This window comes from Leguminivora glycinivorella, chromosome 22, assembly GCF_023078275.1.
Source record: "Leguminivora glycinivorella isolate SPB_JAAS2020 chromosome 22, LegGlyc_1.1, whole genome shotgun sequence".
NCBI classification, from domain to species: Eukaryota; Metazoa; Arthropoda; class Insecta; order Lepidoptera; family Tortricidae; genus Leguminivora; species Leguminivora glycinivorella.
The window spans coordinates 3554866-3570286 of record NC_062992.1 but is presented as its reverse complement, the minus strand read 5'-3'; the positions used below and the strand labels follow the sequence as shown (position 1 = coordinate 3570286).

The 15421-nt window shown below is 36.0% G+C and overlaps 1 protein-coding gene across 1 annotated transcript in view; it reads right to left on the bottom strand.

Annotated features, from left to right (window-relative positions):
* LOC125237909 (eyes absent homolog 2) overlaps positions 1 to 15421 on the bottom strand; it is a 55110-nt gene that overhangs the window by 32545 nt on the left and 7144 nt on the right.

Genomic DNA, 15421 nt, shown 5'->3' with positions numbered 1-15421 from the left:
ATCGGGAAAATTCCAGGACCTACTTACACACATAGTGAGTATTACGCACAATGTAAATTGTTTTTCAACGTTCACATGTAGAAAGGAATTATAATACAGGACAGACAAAGTCCATACAAAAAAGCGTACCCCTCAAATGTATGAGCATTTTAGGCTTAAAAGTAAAACTAGATGTCGCTCTTTCGCAGCCTGGAAGTGGCCAAAATCATTTCCCCCAGTAATTTTTGCGTGTTTTTATTTTTTATTTTAAGAACAAATGACATGTTTCATGTTTTCTATGTACATAAGTATTTATATATTATATATATCGTTGTCTGAGTATCCACATCAATACACATTATGAAAAAAAAATTGTAGGCATCATCAGTGTAGTTATGATAGTATTTAATAGTTGGCGCTAAAAAATGGAGATACCTCCATATCATACGATTCTTAGTATGAAGATTGTAAATCCTATATAAATAACCCTTGCATGTAGTTTATAAATTTTGCATTACCACAAGGCTACCAGTCTATTTGTGTGGGCATTACAGCTTCTGTTTTTAGATTACATTTTTTGTAGCATGGAAGCCGAGCTGTCAAATTGAATTAAATCCACTGATTGAAATAAAAACAAAACTTGTATAGTTAGGAAGTTTTGTTTGTTCGTTTGTTTGTGCCAGCAGGGGGCGGAACGGTAGCGTCGCTCGCGGCTGGATGCCATGGGACCAGGGGATCATAACTTATGATAGGTGTATGAGCATCCGAAATTCTCTGGTCGGATATACAGGATGGAATGTATAGTAGCCTACAATTAAACAAAACATAAAATCATCTGCGACAATTTTTACGCGCCCTAAAGAAGAACTGTGGCTTTTACCTAACGATTTCAATTACAATTTAAGTTAGCATATCTGAATTCTGAACATACAGTCTAATATACTGACAGTAGAGGTTCAGATATTTGTCACCGCCTTAGCAGCTTCGATATTTCTGATGACGATTGTACTTAAGGGATTGTTATGCAATATGTATTTAATCCTTTGTATATTATAACTTTACGCTAAATCCATGCTAAACTTCTTTTATTAGTAAAATGTGTAAAAACAGTAAAAAGCGCTGGTAGCCTAGCGGTAAGTACGTGCGACTTTCGGTCCGGAGGTCCCGGATTCGAACCCCGGTTCGCAACAAAGAGTTTTTCGGAATCTATGTGCGAAATGTCATTTGATATTTGCCAGTCGCTTTTCGGTGAAGGAAAACATCGTGAGGAAACCGGACTAATTCAGGAATGAATTCATTAATTCGGAAGGTCAGATGGCAGTCGCTTTCGTAAAAACTAGTGTCTTCTTAATCCTCTAGTGTAATCTTGGAATTAGTTTTGGACCCCAGGCTCCCATGAGCCGTGGCAAATGCCGGGATAACGCAAGGAAGATGATGATGATGTTTTTGGGACAGTCTCAAGTTCTGGGGACTTAACATAATTGTGTATCATGGAGCCTGTGTGGTGACGGGTAAAGAATTTCACCACCCCCTTTCTTCCCGTGGGTGTCGTAGAAGGCGAATGGGATATGGGATAAAAGGCAAGGCTGGCAACCTGATGCAATGAGTTTGATATTTTAAGAGTGGCACTGTCTTAAGTCCTGTGGGACTATGGGATACAGGCGTGATTGTATGTATGTATGTATCATGGAAATCATCTTCTTCACGGTCTTACGATAAGATTAATACCAAAATTACATCTAATAAATTAATGATTGAAACACATATGAGCAGGGAGAGGGACCGCGTGCGAATTTATGCATAATAATAGACTATTTAAACATATGACACTAGTTTTTATCAAACAAGAAAAACTGGTAAGACAGTTGTATCCTACGAGTCGGCCCTGCGGGGGGTATGACTCTACTACCACAGAGTAAATAATATTACTTACGCACAGAAAGAAAGAACACTTCCGGTTCAGGATCGAATCGTGTTAAACTATTTAGGGAGTCAAAAATTAAGTAATTGTACATATATTCGCGGAATTCAGGGTAAAAAAATACAAAACCTCTTTCTTGTTTGATATATCGTGTTATCCGTTTCAAACTATCCCTTTCGACTATGGAGCAAATTGAATATCGTGCCGGTTGAAAACATCCGCAAAAATGAAATGAAAGACGTACAGGGAATGCTAAAACCATGATTTACTAGAAAAGGAAAAATACTTATGTTGTTTTATTTAATTTGCAAATACTTCATTCCGCGAACATTTGTACCTCCCCTCGTATCTAATCAGTGGCACGCAAAGATACGTCAAGTTGTGCCTACCCTATTTAATTGCTACGAAGCAATGCGTGGCGGAATCGGGACTCGGGACAGTGTCCAACCCCTGCTGGTATGGTAGTAAAGTGTAGCAACGCGGGCTACAATTTACCAACTTAAATATGCTGTCATATAAATGTGTCTTGGATCTTATGTCTATGAAATTAATACGAAAATTGGATTGGATCAAATAATATACGTGTAAGATCAGTTTTGTGATATTTGTACTTAAATTGAAATAATATGACCGCCCATAGAATTTTATGTGATGAGAAATAAAATATCACTTTTACCCATCCATACTTATCCATACTAATATTATAAATGGGAAAGTGTGTGTGTTTGTTTGTTTGTCCGTCTTTCACGGCAAAATGAAGCGACGAATCGACGTGATTTTTTACGTGGAGATAGTTGAAGGGATGGAGTGTCATAGGCTACTTTTTGTCTCTTTCTAACGCGAGCGAAGCCGCAGGCAAAAGCTAGTTTTTAATTGACGCAAAGAATTGAAGAAGATTAATCTAACAAGTAATGATACCTAAAAGCCTAAAGAAATTTGTTAAGTCATTATTATTTATTATGCGATACATTTATTAATATTAATGCCTTTTTAATGCGACTATTTAAACGAAAGTCACAATATTTTATTGGGTGTTATTATTTTATACATTCTATAGAAAAAATTATTCACGAATATGAATAAGGTACAGCGGGGCAAATCTCGATTGAGGGACAAATGTAACATCCATTTTTTCCATGTTTTACAATGTTTGCATTATTAAATAGTGTCCACCGGTTATATATGGTAGGCGTGTTCTGTGGATACATATAGAAAACATCATAGTGTAATAAAGGAAAAAAATGAATACAATTGCCCCCCTTAAATAGTTACTACCAATAATTTAATAAATATAGTTAAAACAATAATATAATTGAACAAAAGTTGCATGTCTTCACCACTGGGCTAACAACACACGTTCATACAGTCATCATCATCATCATCCTCATCACCATCTTCATCATAATTTAAAGATTATTCTGGATTATGTCCCTTTAACTAAAAAAAAAAAAAAAAAAAAAAACATGTAACCATGTAAAACGCCTAGCGCGCAACACGTCCCATTTGAATATTCATCGATGAAATAAAACGATTGCTGGCATTCGGATGTCACCGAAGCTTTGTGAATCGATTATCTGCCCGATTTTACGATCGAATTAAATCGAATTGCTTGTATTTGCCTCGTTTAGATTGATTTAGAAAGACTAGTTGTCGTTGAGGTATTTAATTAAAGGTTGTGTTTGTGTGTTTTTCTTGTTCTTTGTGTAAGTAGTCCTTTTTAAAAGTTTAAGGAAACGTTGACCTGCGGGCCGATTTTTGAGTGTCACGCGTTCGAATTCAGAAAATTGCCACTGAAAATAATAAGCAAGTCACCGTTTTCAACCGGTATTTTAGTGACAAAATCCCGTATGCGAGATTCAAAAATCACCCTCCTGGGGGGTTACCATGACGTGCTAAAGCCGTTCAGTTTAGGTTGAGGGAGAAGAGTCGTGGAATGTATTGGATTGGACTCCATACATTTCTGATTTCACGATTCTTCTCTTTCCAAACAGTAGTAGACCTACATATTTCTAAAAAAAAATTTTTTTTTGATGTGTCTGTGTTTTTTTTGATGCATCTATGTAATTATACATTTTGAAAATCCTGAGACCACTTCGGTAGTGTCGTTGTTCTAGCGAACTTTTCGTTGTGCCTAGATAAAAAGGGTTGATATTAAAAAGGCAACATTGTATCTTTTAATTTCTACTTTATTTTTGCCAGGCTGTTATCTTATCTGGTATTCGACTATTACAGTAACGATTAACAGGAAATATACCTACTTGTATGTTAGATGTGAGAAAAGTCTGAATTGTCTGAACTTTTGAAGACACAAAATATTTGACATTTGTTAACTGTAAAACAGCTATAGACACTAACATACTTCTTCGTAAATCGTAAAGTGTGTGTACAATCCAGGTCTCTTTAAAGCGAGAGTAAATAGGTATCTCATAGGTAAGCGTGCTCCACGGTAGACCGCATCATCACTTACCATCAGGTGTGATCGTGGTCAAACGTCTACCTATTCATACTACTTAAAAAAAAAAAACAAATTAAGAATTTCAAAAACAGGCAAAACAGCACATTTGTCGCACTCATCGTTTCCATACCAATTGTGCTTTGTATTAAATGTAATCTGTGATAACACGTTATTCATTAGGAATATAGTACCAGGCACCCATGAATTGGTAGTATGTTTCCATATTTAAATGATATTGCTTGAAACAAAGTGTGATGGTATTGGCCGCCAATACAGTGGCGTTGGCATCGACAATTTGGAAAGTTACTTTCCAAACCTCCTATATTTTATCATGTGTTCCGAATATGAACTTTACTTTAATCATACAAGGTTCGTTTCTTATTTTATCGGGAGAGATATAAGAGTTTTCAAAGATATTAATCGATTCGTATAAGAAGGGAGAGATGTGGTTATGTCAGTTCGGCAGTCTGTATGCTCTTTCTCATAATCTTAGATTCATATGAGTGGGTGGTTTGTTTGTATTAAATAACGAATTATTTTCTTGTGTTTATTTGGAAGTGTAATGCAGTTAGACGGTAATTTTATCATGAACTTTGCCTTCGCTTAAATAAAAACGGTTAATAAAAAAGTTATTTTACTGTTTGTATACCTACATGAAAGTTAAAGGGGACTCCCGTAAAATTGTACCTAATTGTTTTTAATGAATTGAAAAGTAATAGAACAATTCATATACTAATAGTCACTTAAGAGTTAAGACCTATACGTGAAGACAGGCAAACTAAAAAAAAGTTACCTAAAAGTTAGATTTCAAGAAAGCAACTAGCAAATCACGAAAAAACTTCTCATTTTAATTGTCTTTCAGTTGTATTTTCACCACGCCAACTGGTAATGGCTTTCTTTGCTATTCGAAAACAGATAGCTATATTGCATTTTATCCACAAGCGTGCAAAGTAATTTCATACAAATTTTAATTTGATCTCTTAAGCTAGCTGGTAGATTTCACCTATAAATGACGATTTTGAATCATAAATATTGAATAGATCGACGGATTTGATTCAGTTTGATGTTTTAGTCAGTATTTTGTTCATGTTGGTGTGGTGAAAAATGTTGTGCTTCACTCGGTGGCAAAGTTTGTTTAACCTTCGTGTCTTGAAACCCTCGCAACGCTCAAGATTCTCTACGCTCGCGGTTCAATATTGGCACGTACGGTTAAACAACTACTTTGCCCCCTTGTAAAACAAATAACTATTTTGACATTATCGTTAGTATTGTTACGCTGCATTCCGTATTAATATTTTTTTTTAGGTAAGGTAAGATAGATTCAATGATTTGTAACAAAAAATTAGAAATAGCTATATTTTTAACCGACTTCAAAAAAAGGAAGAGGATCTTTTTAGTTATTGAGAAAGCCGTCAATACTCGGGTGATTTCACCGCCATACTTCTGGTTCGTTTTTCGGGTTCCGTAGTCAACTAGGAACCCTTAATAGTTTCGCCATGTCTGTCTGTCCGTCCGTCCGCGGATAATCTCAGTGACCTTTAGCACTAGAAAGCTGACATTTGGTACCAATATGTATATCAATCACGCCGACAAGGTGGAAAAAAGTGGAAAAAAATGTTTGTTAGGGGAGCCCCCCCTACATGTAAAGTGGGGACTGATTTTTTTTTCATTCCAACCCCAACTTGTGATATATTGTTGGATAGGTATTTAAAAATGAACAAGGGTTTACTAAAATCGTTTTTTAATAATATTAATATTTTTGGAAATAATCGCTGCTAAAGAAAAAAAAAGTGTGTCCCCCCCCTCTAACTTTTGAAACATATGTAGGGTTTGCAAGATCCGTCGATTTTTCGGATCCGGATATTTCGGATCTTAAGATTTGCCGGATCCGGATATCCGGATATTTCGGATAAAACGGATCCATGTTGAAAAGGTCACTTTTTATAAGGATTTCGTCTAATCAAAGCTGCTGTTACCGAAATAAAATAATTTAAACTCACAAAACGACATAAATATAGTCTATTATTGGTTCATTAACTTTTTAGACGAACTTTTAACATATAATTGTGTCGTTTAACTTCAAACTCGCGTAAATCGATTCGGTTTTAAGGATGATTATACAACCAAGTTTATTTTTAAGTTTAAAATCAGCGCTTCGGCATGCCGTGGTAAGTGGTAATATGCTGAGTGGGCTCCCAATTTAACATCTAGATTGTGTTGTATTTATCTTTGTTATATTTGTCCAAACTGAAGTTAAATAAAAAATATTCTATTCTATTCTAAAAAAGCAGAATGGATAGTTTGAAGTTAAGCGACACAATTAATGTCACTCCCATTGTACAGGTACAGCATTTAACATTAAACAGTAGGCCAATATTTTTGTTTAACATACATAAGCTACTGCAGAGTAATTTAGTGTTGCTAATACCTCCGTTTTACTGGGGACTCTATCCGTAACCACAGCCAATAAATACATCCATGCGAAATTGCAGATGTAGGAAAAAAATAAAATAATATAATTTTATTGCGTTAAACGTATTAAACGTGTAAAATATGTTACACATATTTAGTTATCGTGTATAATTTTCAATTGTTTTTCTGAACTTATGTGCAAAAGTCATTTGATATTTGCCAGTCGCTTTTCAGTGAAGCTCTAAGGCTGGCAGCGCACCTCCAATCCTTCTGGTGTTTTGAGTGTCCATAGGCGGGAGTGATCGCTTACCATCAGGCGACCTGTCTGCTAGTTTGCCTCCCATCTTATTAGATACAAACAAAATTGGATCCGGACTCAGCTTATAAAATTACGTATATAATTATATCAATTACTTCTATGATCTCTAATTCATCATTGAGCTTAAAAACATCCGTGGCAATCGTTTCTGCTTTATAGAAAATTAATAATTTATCGTTATTCTGCGGGATGCATCCAGTTAGAAACGAAAGCAGTTTTAAAAACAATGGTTTACTGTTCATTTTATTTAGTTTGTTAACATATAGTTTTATGGGTTCATCGCATGGCGTAATGTACCAAACCTAACTTAGTTTGATATTCTGGAGTATTTGAATTACAATAAATAAATGTGAATAAACATTTTAGGCGACAAAATGCAGGAAATAATTCATAAATTTCATTCAAAAATTATTTCTGGCGTGAATAGATACCCATATTTAACGGATCCGTATTATCCGTTTTATCCGGATCCTATGAGACCTCGGATCCGGATCTCAAATTCAACGGATATCCGGATAATTCGGATATCCGGATATCCGGATCTCAAACCCTAAACATATGTTTAAAAAATATGCAAAAAATCACAAAAGTAGAACTTTATAAAAACTTTCTAGGAAAATTGTTTTGAACTTGATAGGTTCAGTAGATTTTGAGAAAAATACGGAAAACTACGGAACCCTACACTGAGCGTGTGGCCTGACACGCTCTTGGCAGGTTTTTAATTTTCCGTCTTTTCTTCTCTTAAGAAACTTTACCGAACTATAATTACGGTGTTTTCTTGAATTGAGTTGTACCTTAATCGTACTATTAATCGTTTAGCATAACTTAGCGTTAATGATGTTCCTAGGAAACTACTAATTAGATACTGTACATGATAACTAAGTAGTGATTGTGAATGTAGGTTGCACTTAATTACTGATACATACATTACATAATAGTATACATGTTTACATGTCATATATACCTATTGTTTACTTATGGTTTGGTATTATTACAATAGGTGTATGCGTTATTGCGTAGTACGAAGAAATCTATATTTGTTTATAATCATTAAATACTTGGATACTGGAACCCCCAAGGAAAAAGAAAAAGTTGCCGTCCAAAGCAAACTTGGCGACGGACTATTATTGCAGAGGCTAAGGCTATTAGAAAGACTTGGAGCGAATTGAAGCACGAAGCTCAAGACCGATCGAGGTGGCGGCGCACTGTGGACGCCCTCTGCCCCACCCTAGGGGACATTAAGTCAAGTAAGTCAAATACTTGGATATAAGTTTTTAGAGTAAAAAATATTAATATGTATTTACAATATCATAATAGCCTAGATTATATTGCCTACAGTGATTCTAATCTTTTGGTAGATACACGCCCTGTTTCGTACTTCAATATACGAGGGCTGATTGGAAAGTTCGCGGCCTGACCATTAAAAAAAAACTTAGTTTCTTTTTCCTGCCGTCATTTTGAACTGTCATTATTTAGTTGTCATCCCGCGAAATTTTAATTAAATGCAATATTTTAAAATAAGTTTTTCCTCTCATTTAAAAATACGTGTAAGCAGTTTTTTCACAATGGTCAATTTGGAGCAACGTGATGTAATTAAATATCTTCATAGAAAAGGATTGACTGCGAAACAAATTTATGAAGATATGCAGTGTACATTAGGGCAATCCGGTCCATCATATACGATGGTAAAAAAGTGGGCAGCTGAATTCAAGCGGGGACGAGTCAGTATCGCAGATGACCCTCGCTCCGGGAGGCCAACTACTGCGACCAATCCAAATAATGTGGCAACTGTATGCAAAATGATAATCCAAGACCGACGGTTAAAAGTGAGAGAAATAGCCGACATCGTAGGCATCTCCTGTGAAAAAACTCAAAATATTATAGTTAACGAATTAGGGTTTTCCAAGGTGTCGGCGAGATGGGTTCCAAAGCTCCTTTCAGTGGAACAAAAAATCACTCGTCTAACAATTTCACGCGACTGTCTAGACCTGTATGAAGCTGACCCTCAAGACTATTTGGACAGATATGTTACTATGGATGAGACATGGGTCTATCACTATACGCCCGAGACTAAACAGCAATCAAAACAGTGGGTTCGTGTTGGATCTCCGCCACCCAAAAAGGCAAAGGCCATTTTGTCGGCAAATAAAGTTATGGCATCAGTGTTCTGGGACGCAAAGGGTGTAATAATGGTTGACTATCTCCAAAAAGGTACGACTATAAACTCGGACTATTATTGCGAACTTTTACGTCGATTACGTCGACTTTTACGTCGACTTTGAAAGTAAAAAGACCTGGAGTGCTGACAAAGAAAGTTCTTTTCCACCAGGACAATGCACGCGTGCATACGTCACTAAAGTCAATGGCAGAAATTCATAATTGCGGGTTTGAATTATTGCCGCATCTGCCTTATTCACCCGATTTGGCACCATCGGACTTCCATTTATTTCCAAACTTAAAAAAACACATGGGTGGTAAGAAATTTTTGACCAACGACGAGGTCCAAGCTGAAGTGGATACCTATTTTGAAGGCCTGGAGGATTTTTTTTTTTAAGTGGTATAATGGCTTTGGAATCCAGATGGAATAAGTGCAAAGACCTTAACGGGGACTACGTAGAGAAATAAAAATATTATAAAAAAACTTTGGTTTTGATTTCATACTTAAGCCGCGAACTTTTCAATCAGCCCTCGTACCTACGTCAAAATTTGCTCTGAATAAGATATGTCTGGATTGGATATGTCATTGTCGAAAAATTGCGTTCTTGTTTAAATATTGTATTTGAACTGATATGAGTAAAAGCTACCCTCAGGCTTCTTATGCCAGTTGAGGATAAATAAAACATTATACGACCAAATAAGAAAGTCAAAGACGGGTTGTCCAGTGATAAACCCGCTTGGTTTTTGTATTTTGGTTGGTTAACCGATAAAATGTTCTAACAACTCAGAAATATACAAATTATTCTTTACGCTCCTTTAAATATTTACCTAAAAATACAGAGTATAATTAGAACAATGATTTTATCTAATTGCAAAAATCATAATCACGCACGTTCCCTTCGTCTCTATAAAGCGACAGATAATCCACATAATACACCCCACGTCACATAATCGTCATACACCTAAATACAATTTGAAAGCGCAGAGCAGCTGTGAAATTCGAATTTGGAACGAACATCCGCGATGTCCTATCTCCCTTGCGCGCCCCGCCCAGCCCGCGCCACGCCTCTTCCGTTCGCCAAACTATTTGAATTTCGAACAATAGTCTAGGATCGCGCAATAATCATCTCTATTGTTACAACTTTGGAACTTGCTCCGCTAGTTGTTTTTTTCTTTATTGGGCTGGATGCTAGTCTTTTTAAGCCAGTGAGTGTGCATTTAAATATATTGGTTAAGCGATTTGTATTCGCGCACTGAGATAATGTCAACTTATGAAAGGCTAAATTAGTTGAAAATTCGTTCTTTTTGGTTAAAAATAAAATAATCACGCACACAAGTGTTTTAAAAATGCTTGTGGTTGACGTAAATGATGACCAAAGTGCTGACATTTTCGCGCAACGTATAAGAATTGCTACTTTACAAGACAGTAAGAAAAGGTCAGGTCCCGTTTCATAATCATATTTTTAGATTCAAGCTAAGTTTTATGCTTACTCTTAGTTTATATATGTAAATTTCTTCGTGTAGGTAATAAATAGAAGACCTAGAAGGTCAAAATTGTTACAAAATACTATAATGAATACGTGGTTCCTTGACTACACGGAACCCAAGAAATATTTATTTTTTGTTGATATCTACTACATCCTTTTAAGCTATATGACCTGCTCAGCAAAACAGCATGGCGCTAATATTGTTTGTTTTAGTAGTCAGACCAAAACAAGCATAAGCATAACAATCATATTTTAGCGATAGCAAAGAAATACCAAACTCTATAAGAAAATTATTTATAAATCAGGTTTCTGACTGATTTATTCGCGTATAAAAAAGTTTGAGTCTCAAGAATAAATAAATATTATAGGACATTCTTACACAGATTGACTGAGCCCCACGGTAAGCTCAAGAAGGGTTGTATTGTGGGTACTCAGACAACGATATACATAATATACTTATATACATACTTAATACTTATAGAAAACGTTCATGACTCAGGAACAAATATCTGTGCTCATCACACAAATAAATGCCCTTACCGGAATTCGAACCGGGAATATAATACCAACGGCAACGGTCGTCTAACAATAAATATGTTCAAAAATTTGCAAGTAAAAGAGATAGGTAGGCATTATACAGTCCAAATCGTATGCAATATAATCCAACGGTTTACAGCCTACTATATCAGACTAAACCACCTAACACCATGCTCTGCTGGTGGTCATGATATCGTATGATAAAAGAAAAGAATTTAATGCCTGTCTGGATGAGGCATTAAACAATCCAAAGCGCATAAAATTGAATTCAAAGGAACCTTACACGCGACACATATATAAGCTGTAAAGTGCTGTTCGAACCCTGTACCAGGTAGGTATAAGCTGTAAGGCCTAGCCAGCATGTTTACACTTTACATCCCATATCAGGAGAGCTACCTAACGCTATGCGCTCCTGGTGGTCGTGATATTGAATGATGTCATTTGTCGGCGCACTATTTTGGCAAAGGCGCCGGGCTATCGGGTTTTGATGATGAAGCAGGTTAGAAGTCGGTATTGGACTGACTTTTGGACTTATGACGATGTTTTACTTAGGGATGGATACAAGTAGGTACTTATACCAAGTGCGATGTTATAATACTTATGAGTCTTGAAATAATATCTCGAAGGCGGAAAATATTATAAAAACTCTATTTGCGATTTTGCGTAGTCAGTGGCCAAGAATAAGCCCATTTATAATAAAATAAAAAGACGTAGCTAAGTAGATCGATCGCCCCTTAAACCACACATCACATACATTAACATTTTTATAATTTCCTAAAAAAAATGAAATATTTATCCCAAAATATTATTTATTATTTATTTATCCTAGATCCCAAAATTCAAATATGATGATTAAAAAATGATGGCGTGATACTATTAGTCATTTAAATATGCAACTCAAAATATGTATGTCTTTTGTTTGATTCGTTCTGAACACTACTTTGCATAGAACCTATGAAGCCAATAAGAGATTGAATGCTTTGAAGTTCTAAGTTTTTCTTTTATTTTGACCCCTAGGTACACATATATGTATGTAGACATTATTCATTATTTATTTTGAGATGCGTGAAGGAAGATATAATCAATAAATGATAACATAAAAGAGATTACTTAGTTTGAGCACCTGTTGATACTGACAAAACGTCATAGTATATTTACATACATCATGCATTTTATACCAACGATTTTGAAATGCTGACTGCGAATTCAAAAATTACCAAGAGCATCTTCCCAATTAAAGTCACGAACGCTTCATATAATATTTAATTTAATTCTCCTGTATTAACATTTCAGACACGCATTCCTTTTTTAAATTATTCAAATATCTCCGTAACAAATTAGTCTGACTTCACATATCTCACCAGCTAACTGGGGTACTAAGCATTCACGAAAACACATCAAGATACAGACCCTAGCCAACGTCACAATAGCTTACGCTTCGTAAGCTTGTCGTAGCTCTCCCTATCGCTCTTCTGGGGACGGATTTTTGAATTCGAACGCACAAACCCGTTTGGTAACGGGTTAAGAATTTCGCCACCCCTTTCTTCCCGTTGGTGTCGTAAGTCGACTGTGGGATATGGGTTAAATTGTAGTAGCGTAGAGCTGTCACTGTTAAGTGTGTCACAGTTTCGTTTTCTTTCAACCCCTTATTTGCCTTTTTTGGCACTGAAACTTGATTAGTTTCATGTGCCCTGCCTTTTTCTTTATACAGCCGGGATACAGCCGATACAGGTCATACAGGCTTGATTGTATGTAAGTATGTATAAACGCACAATTTCACCGTTCATAAGACTGGGGAAAACGACGAAATGCTGTTGTTAAAAAATGACGGTTAGTAATTTTAACGGCTAGTAAATTTAGAACACGAAGGACGGTAGAATCTAGTGATAATGACCACACGTCTTCGATTCTGTTAGTAGAATTGAAATCGCTTATATTTGCAGATATCATTGTCAATCGGTCCCCAGACTGAATTTCGATGGTCACGTGACGTAGCGTCAACGATTGACAGCTCGGCTAGGCCGGCTGGTATGTACACAAAAAATTGTCCAGGCTTAAGCGCGATCGAATCTGCAGATAACACACGTTGAAAGGGCCTGATGTTATCACTCTGTGTCACATTTTTGGAGGATACGTGTGTATGAGTTATCTTTAATATAAATTTTGGGATGGGTGACAAATTTTATCGAAACCCAGGGGATTGTAGCACGGAAAAATCAGATTTTGTTGCGATACAGAGAAGAAATGTCGCCAGTATGTTTGCTCTGCCTCAAGGGCATATTTTAGACATTAGCTAGATTTAAGTTTAGTCTTCGTTTCTTATATAATTATGTAAATTATGTTCATGTTAAAGATTATTTTACGACTGCCCCAAAATTTGATTTTGTTCTGATTTTCATATCGTCACTACTTTAAAAAAAACTTGTATCTTCGTCTGTCAATAAAAAGAAAATTGTAGTAAGTATGTATGGAATGCATATAGACTAGGCGTTTTAACTTTGAGGAACAGCGTGAGATACGAGATTTTTTAAAAGTAGTGACGATATATTGTTACCGGAAACTGAGGGTGATTAGAGTTGTATCAGAGTTGGTAGCGATTTTAATAGCACAGACTATTAATGTGTTAAGAAATCATCAAAATGTCATATGTTGAAGATTAAAATGTTAAATAACACTTGCAGAGGCTACGGTATCAAAGTTGCTCCTAACAGTCCTAACCTAGTCTCACACTAATGGTTTTCGTTTTTTTTCCGCCGGTGGAAAACAAGCATAGGTACTGCCTACCTGATGGCAAGCGTCACCGTACCCTATAATAGCCTTTGTTTGTACATAAGAGATACGTAAGATGCCCTTCGGTTTTACAAGCGCATCTTTAAAAAAAAAATGAAACTAAGAGTTATGTGAAGTGCCCTTCGGTCTTACAAACGCATCACTTAAAATTTATCGAAACTTTATTGTCATATTTTCCACATTTCTATATCTAGATTTAAGGATAAACCAACTATCACATAAAATCAGCGGAAGTGGCAAATTTTGAATGTTTTTAGCATTTCATTAGTCACATTAAGTGCGCGCGCGCCGTGTCAAATACCGACAGTGTTTATAAATTATAACAAACGCATCCGCTTCTTTCGTATAAATTATACTATATTTTTGATGATAGCGAACTGTGAACTATGGGTGGACTATAATCTAGGTTGGTTTTGGCTGACAGACAATGATTTTCAATAATTCATACATACATATATGCAGTATACATAGGCAAATACAACATGCGGTGGGTTAAGCATACAATACATCAATAGAAAAATATTGGATCATCATCCTCCTTGCATTATTCCAGAATTTTCCACGGCTCATGGGAGCCTGGAGTCCGCTTTGACAACTAATTCCAAGATTTGACGTAGGCACTAGTTTTAAGAAAGCAACTGCCATCTGACCTTTCAACCCGAAGGGTAATTAGGCCTTATTGGAATTAGTCCGGTTTCCTCACAATGTTTTCATTTACCGAAAATCGACTGGCAAATATCAAATGTCATTGCGCACATAAGTTCCGAAAAACTCGTTGGTACGAGCCGGGGTTCGAACCCGCGACGTTAGGTCACCAGCACTTTTTTTATAGAAAATTATTGGATGTTTATCAAAAATAAATTTTGGTTTCCTGTTACTACAAGTCTGTCTGAAAAAGTTGTGGAACATATGGGTCCAGACATACCTATCTAAAAAATCACCGTGTCACACGTTTATTTTATATTTTTTGGTCTCGTTTTTGACATTTCGGTTAAGGAACCCAAACAGATAGGTAACTGATGGATTTTCAGATAGATTATCTTCGATCTTAAACTGACTATTGAAAAGACGTCTACTATAAAATAACTAATCACACTAATTAGTAAGCAGCTTCCAATATTCAAATCAATTTTATAACATTTCTTATGAGCAGACGAATTCCGAGATAATCATCACGACCGTGCAATAGTCAAAACGACCATATCAATTAAAATAACGCCCCAGAAAGTTCAGTAACCACCGAGACAAATAAAACACATCACGATTGACCATAAGGTCCAAAAACAATCGCCACATGTGGCCAGATTGACGAAAAGAAAAACAAAATTAATATCCAGTTTTTGTTTCGCTCGCGCATATGGGGT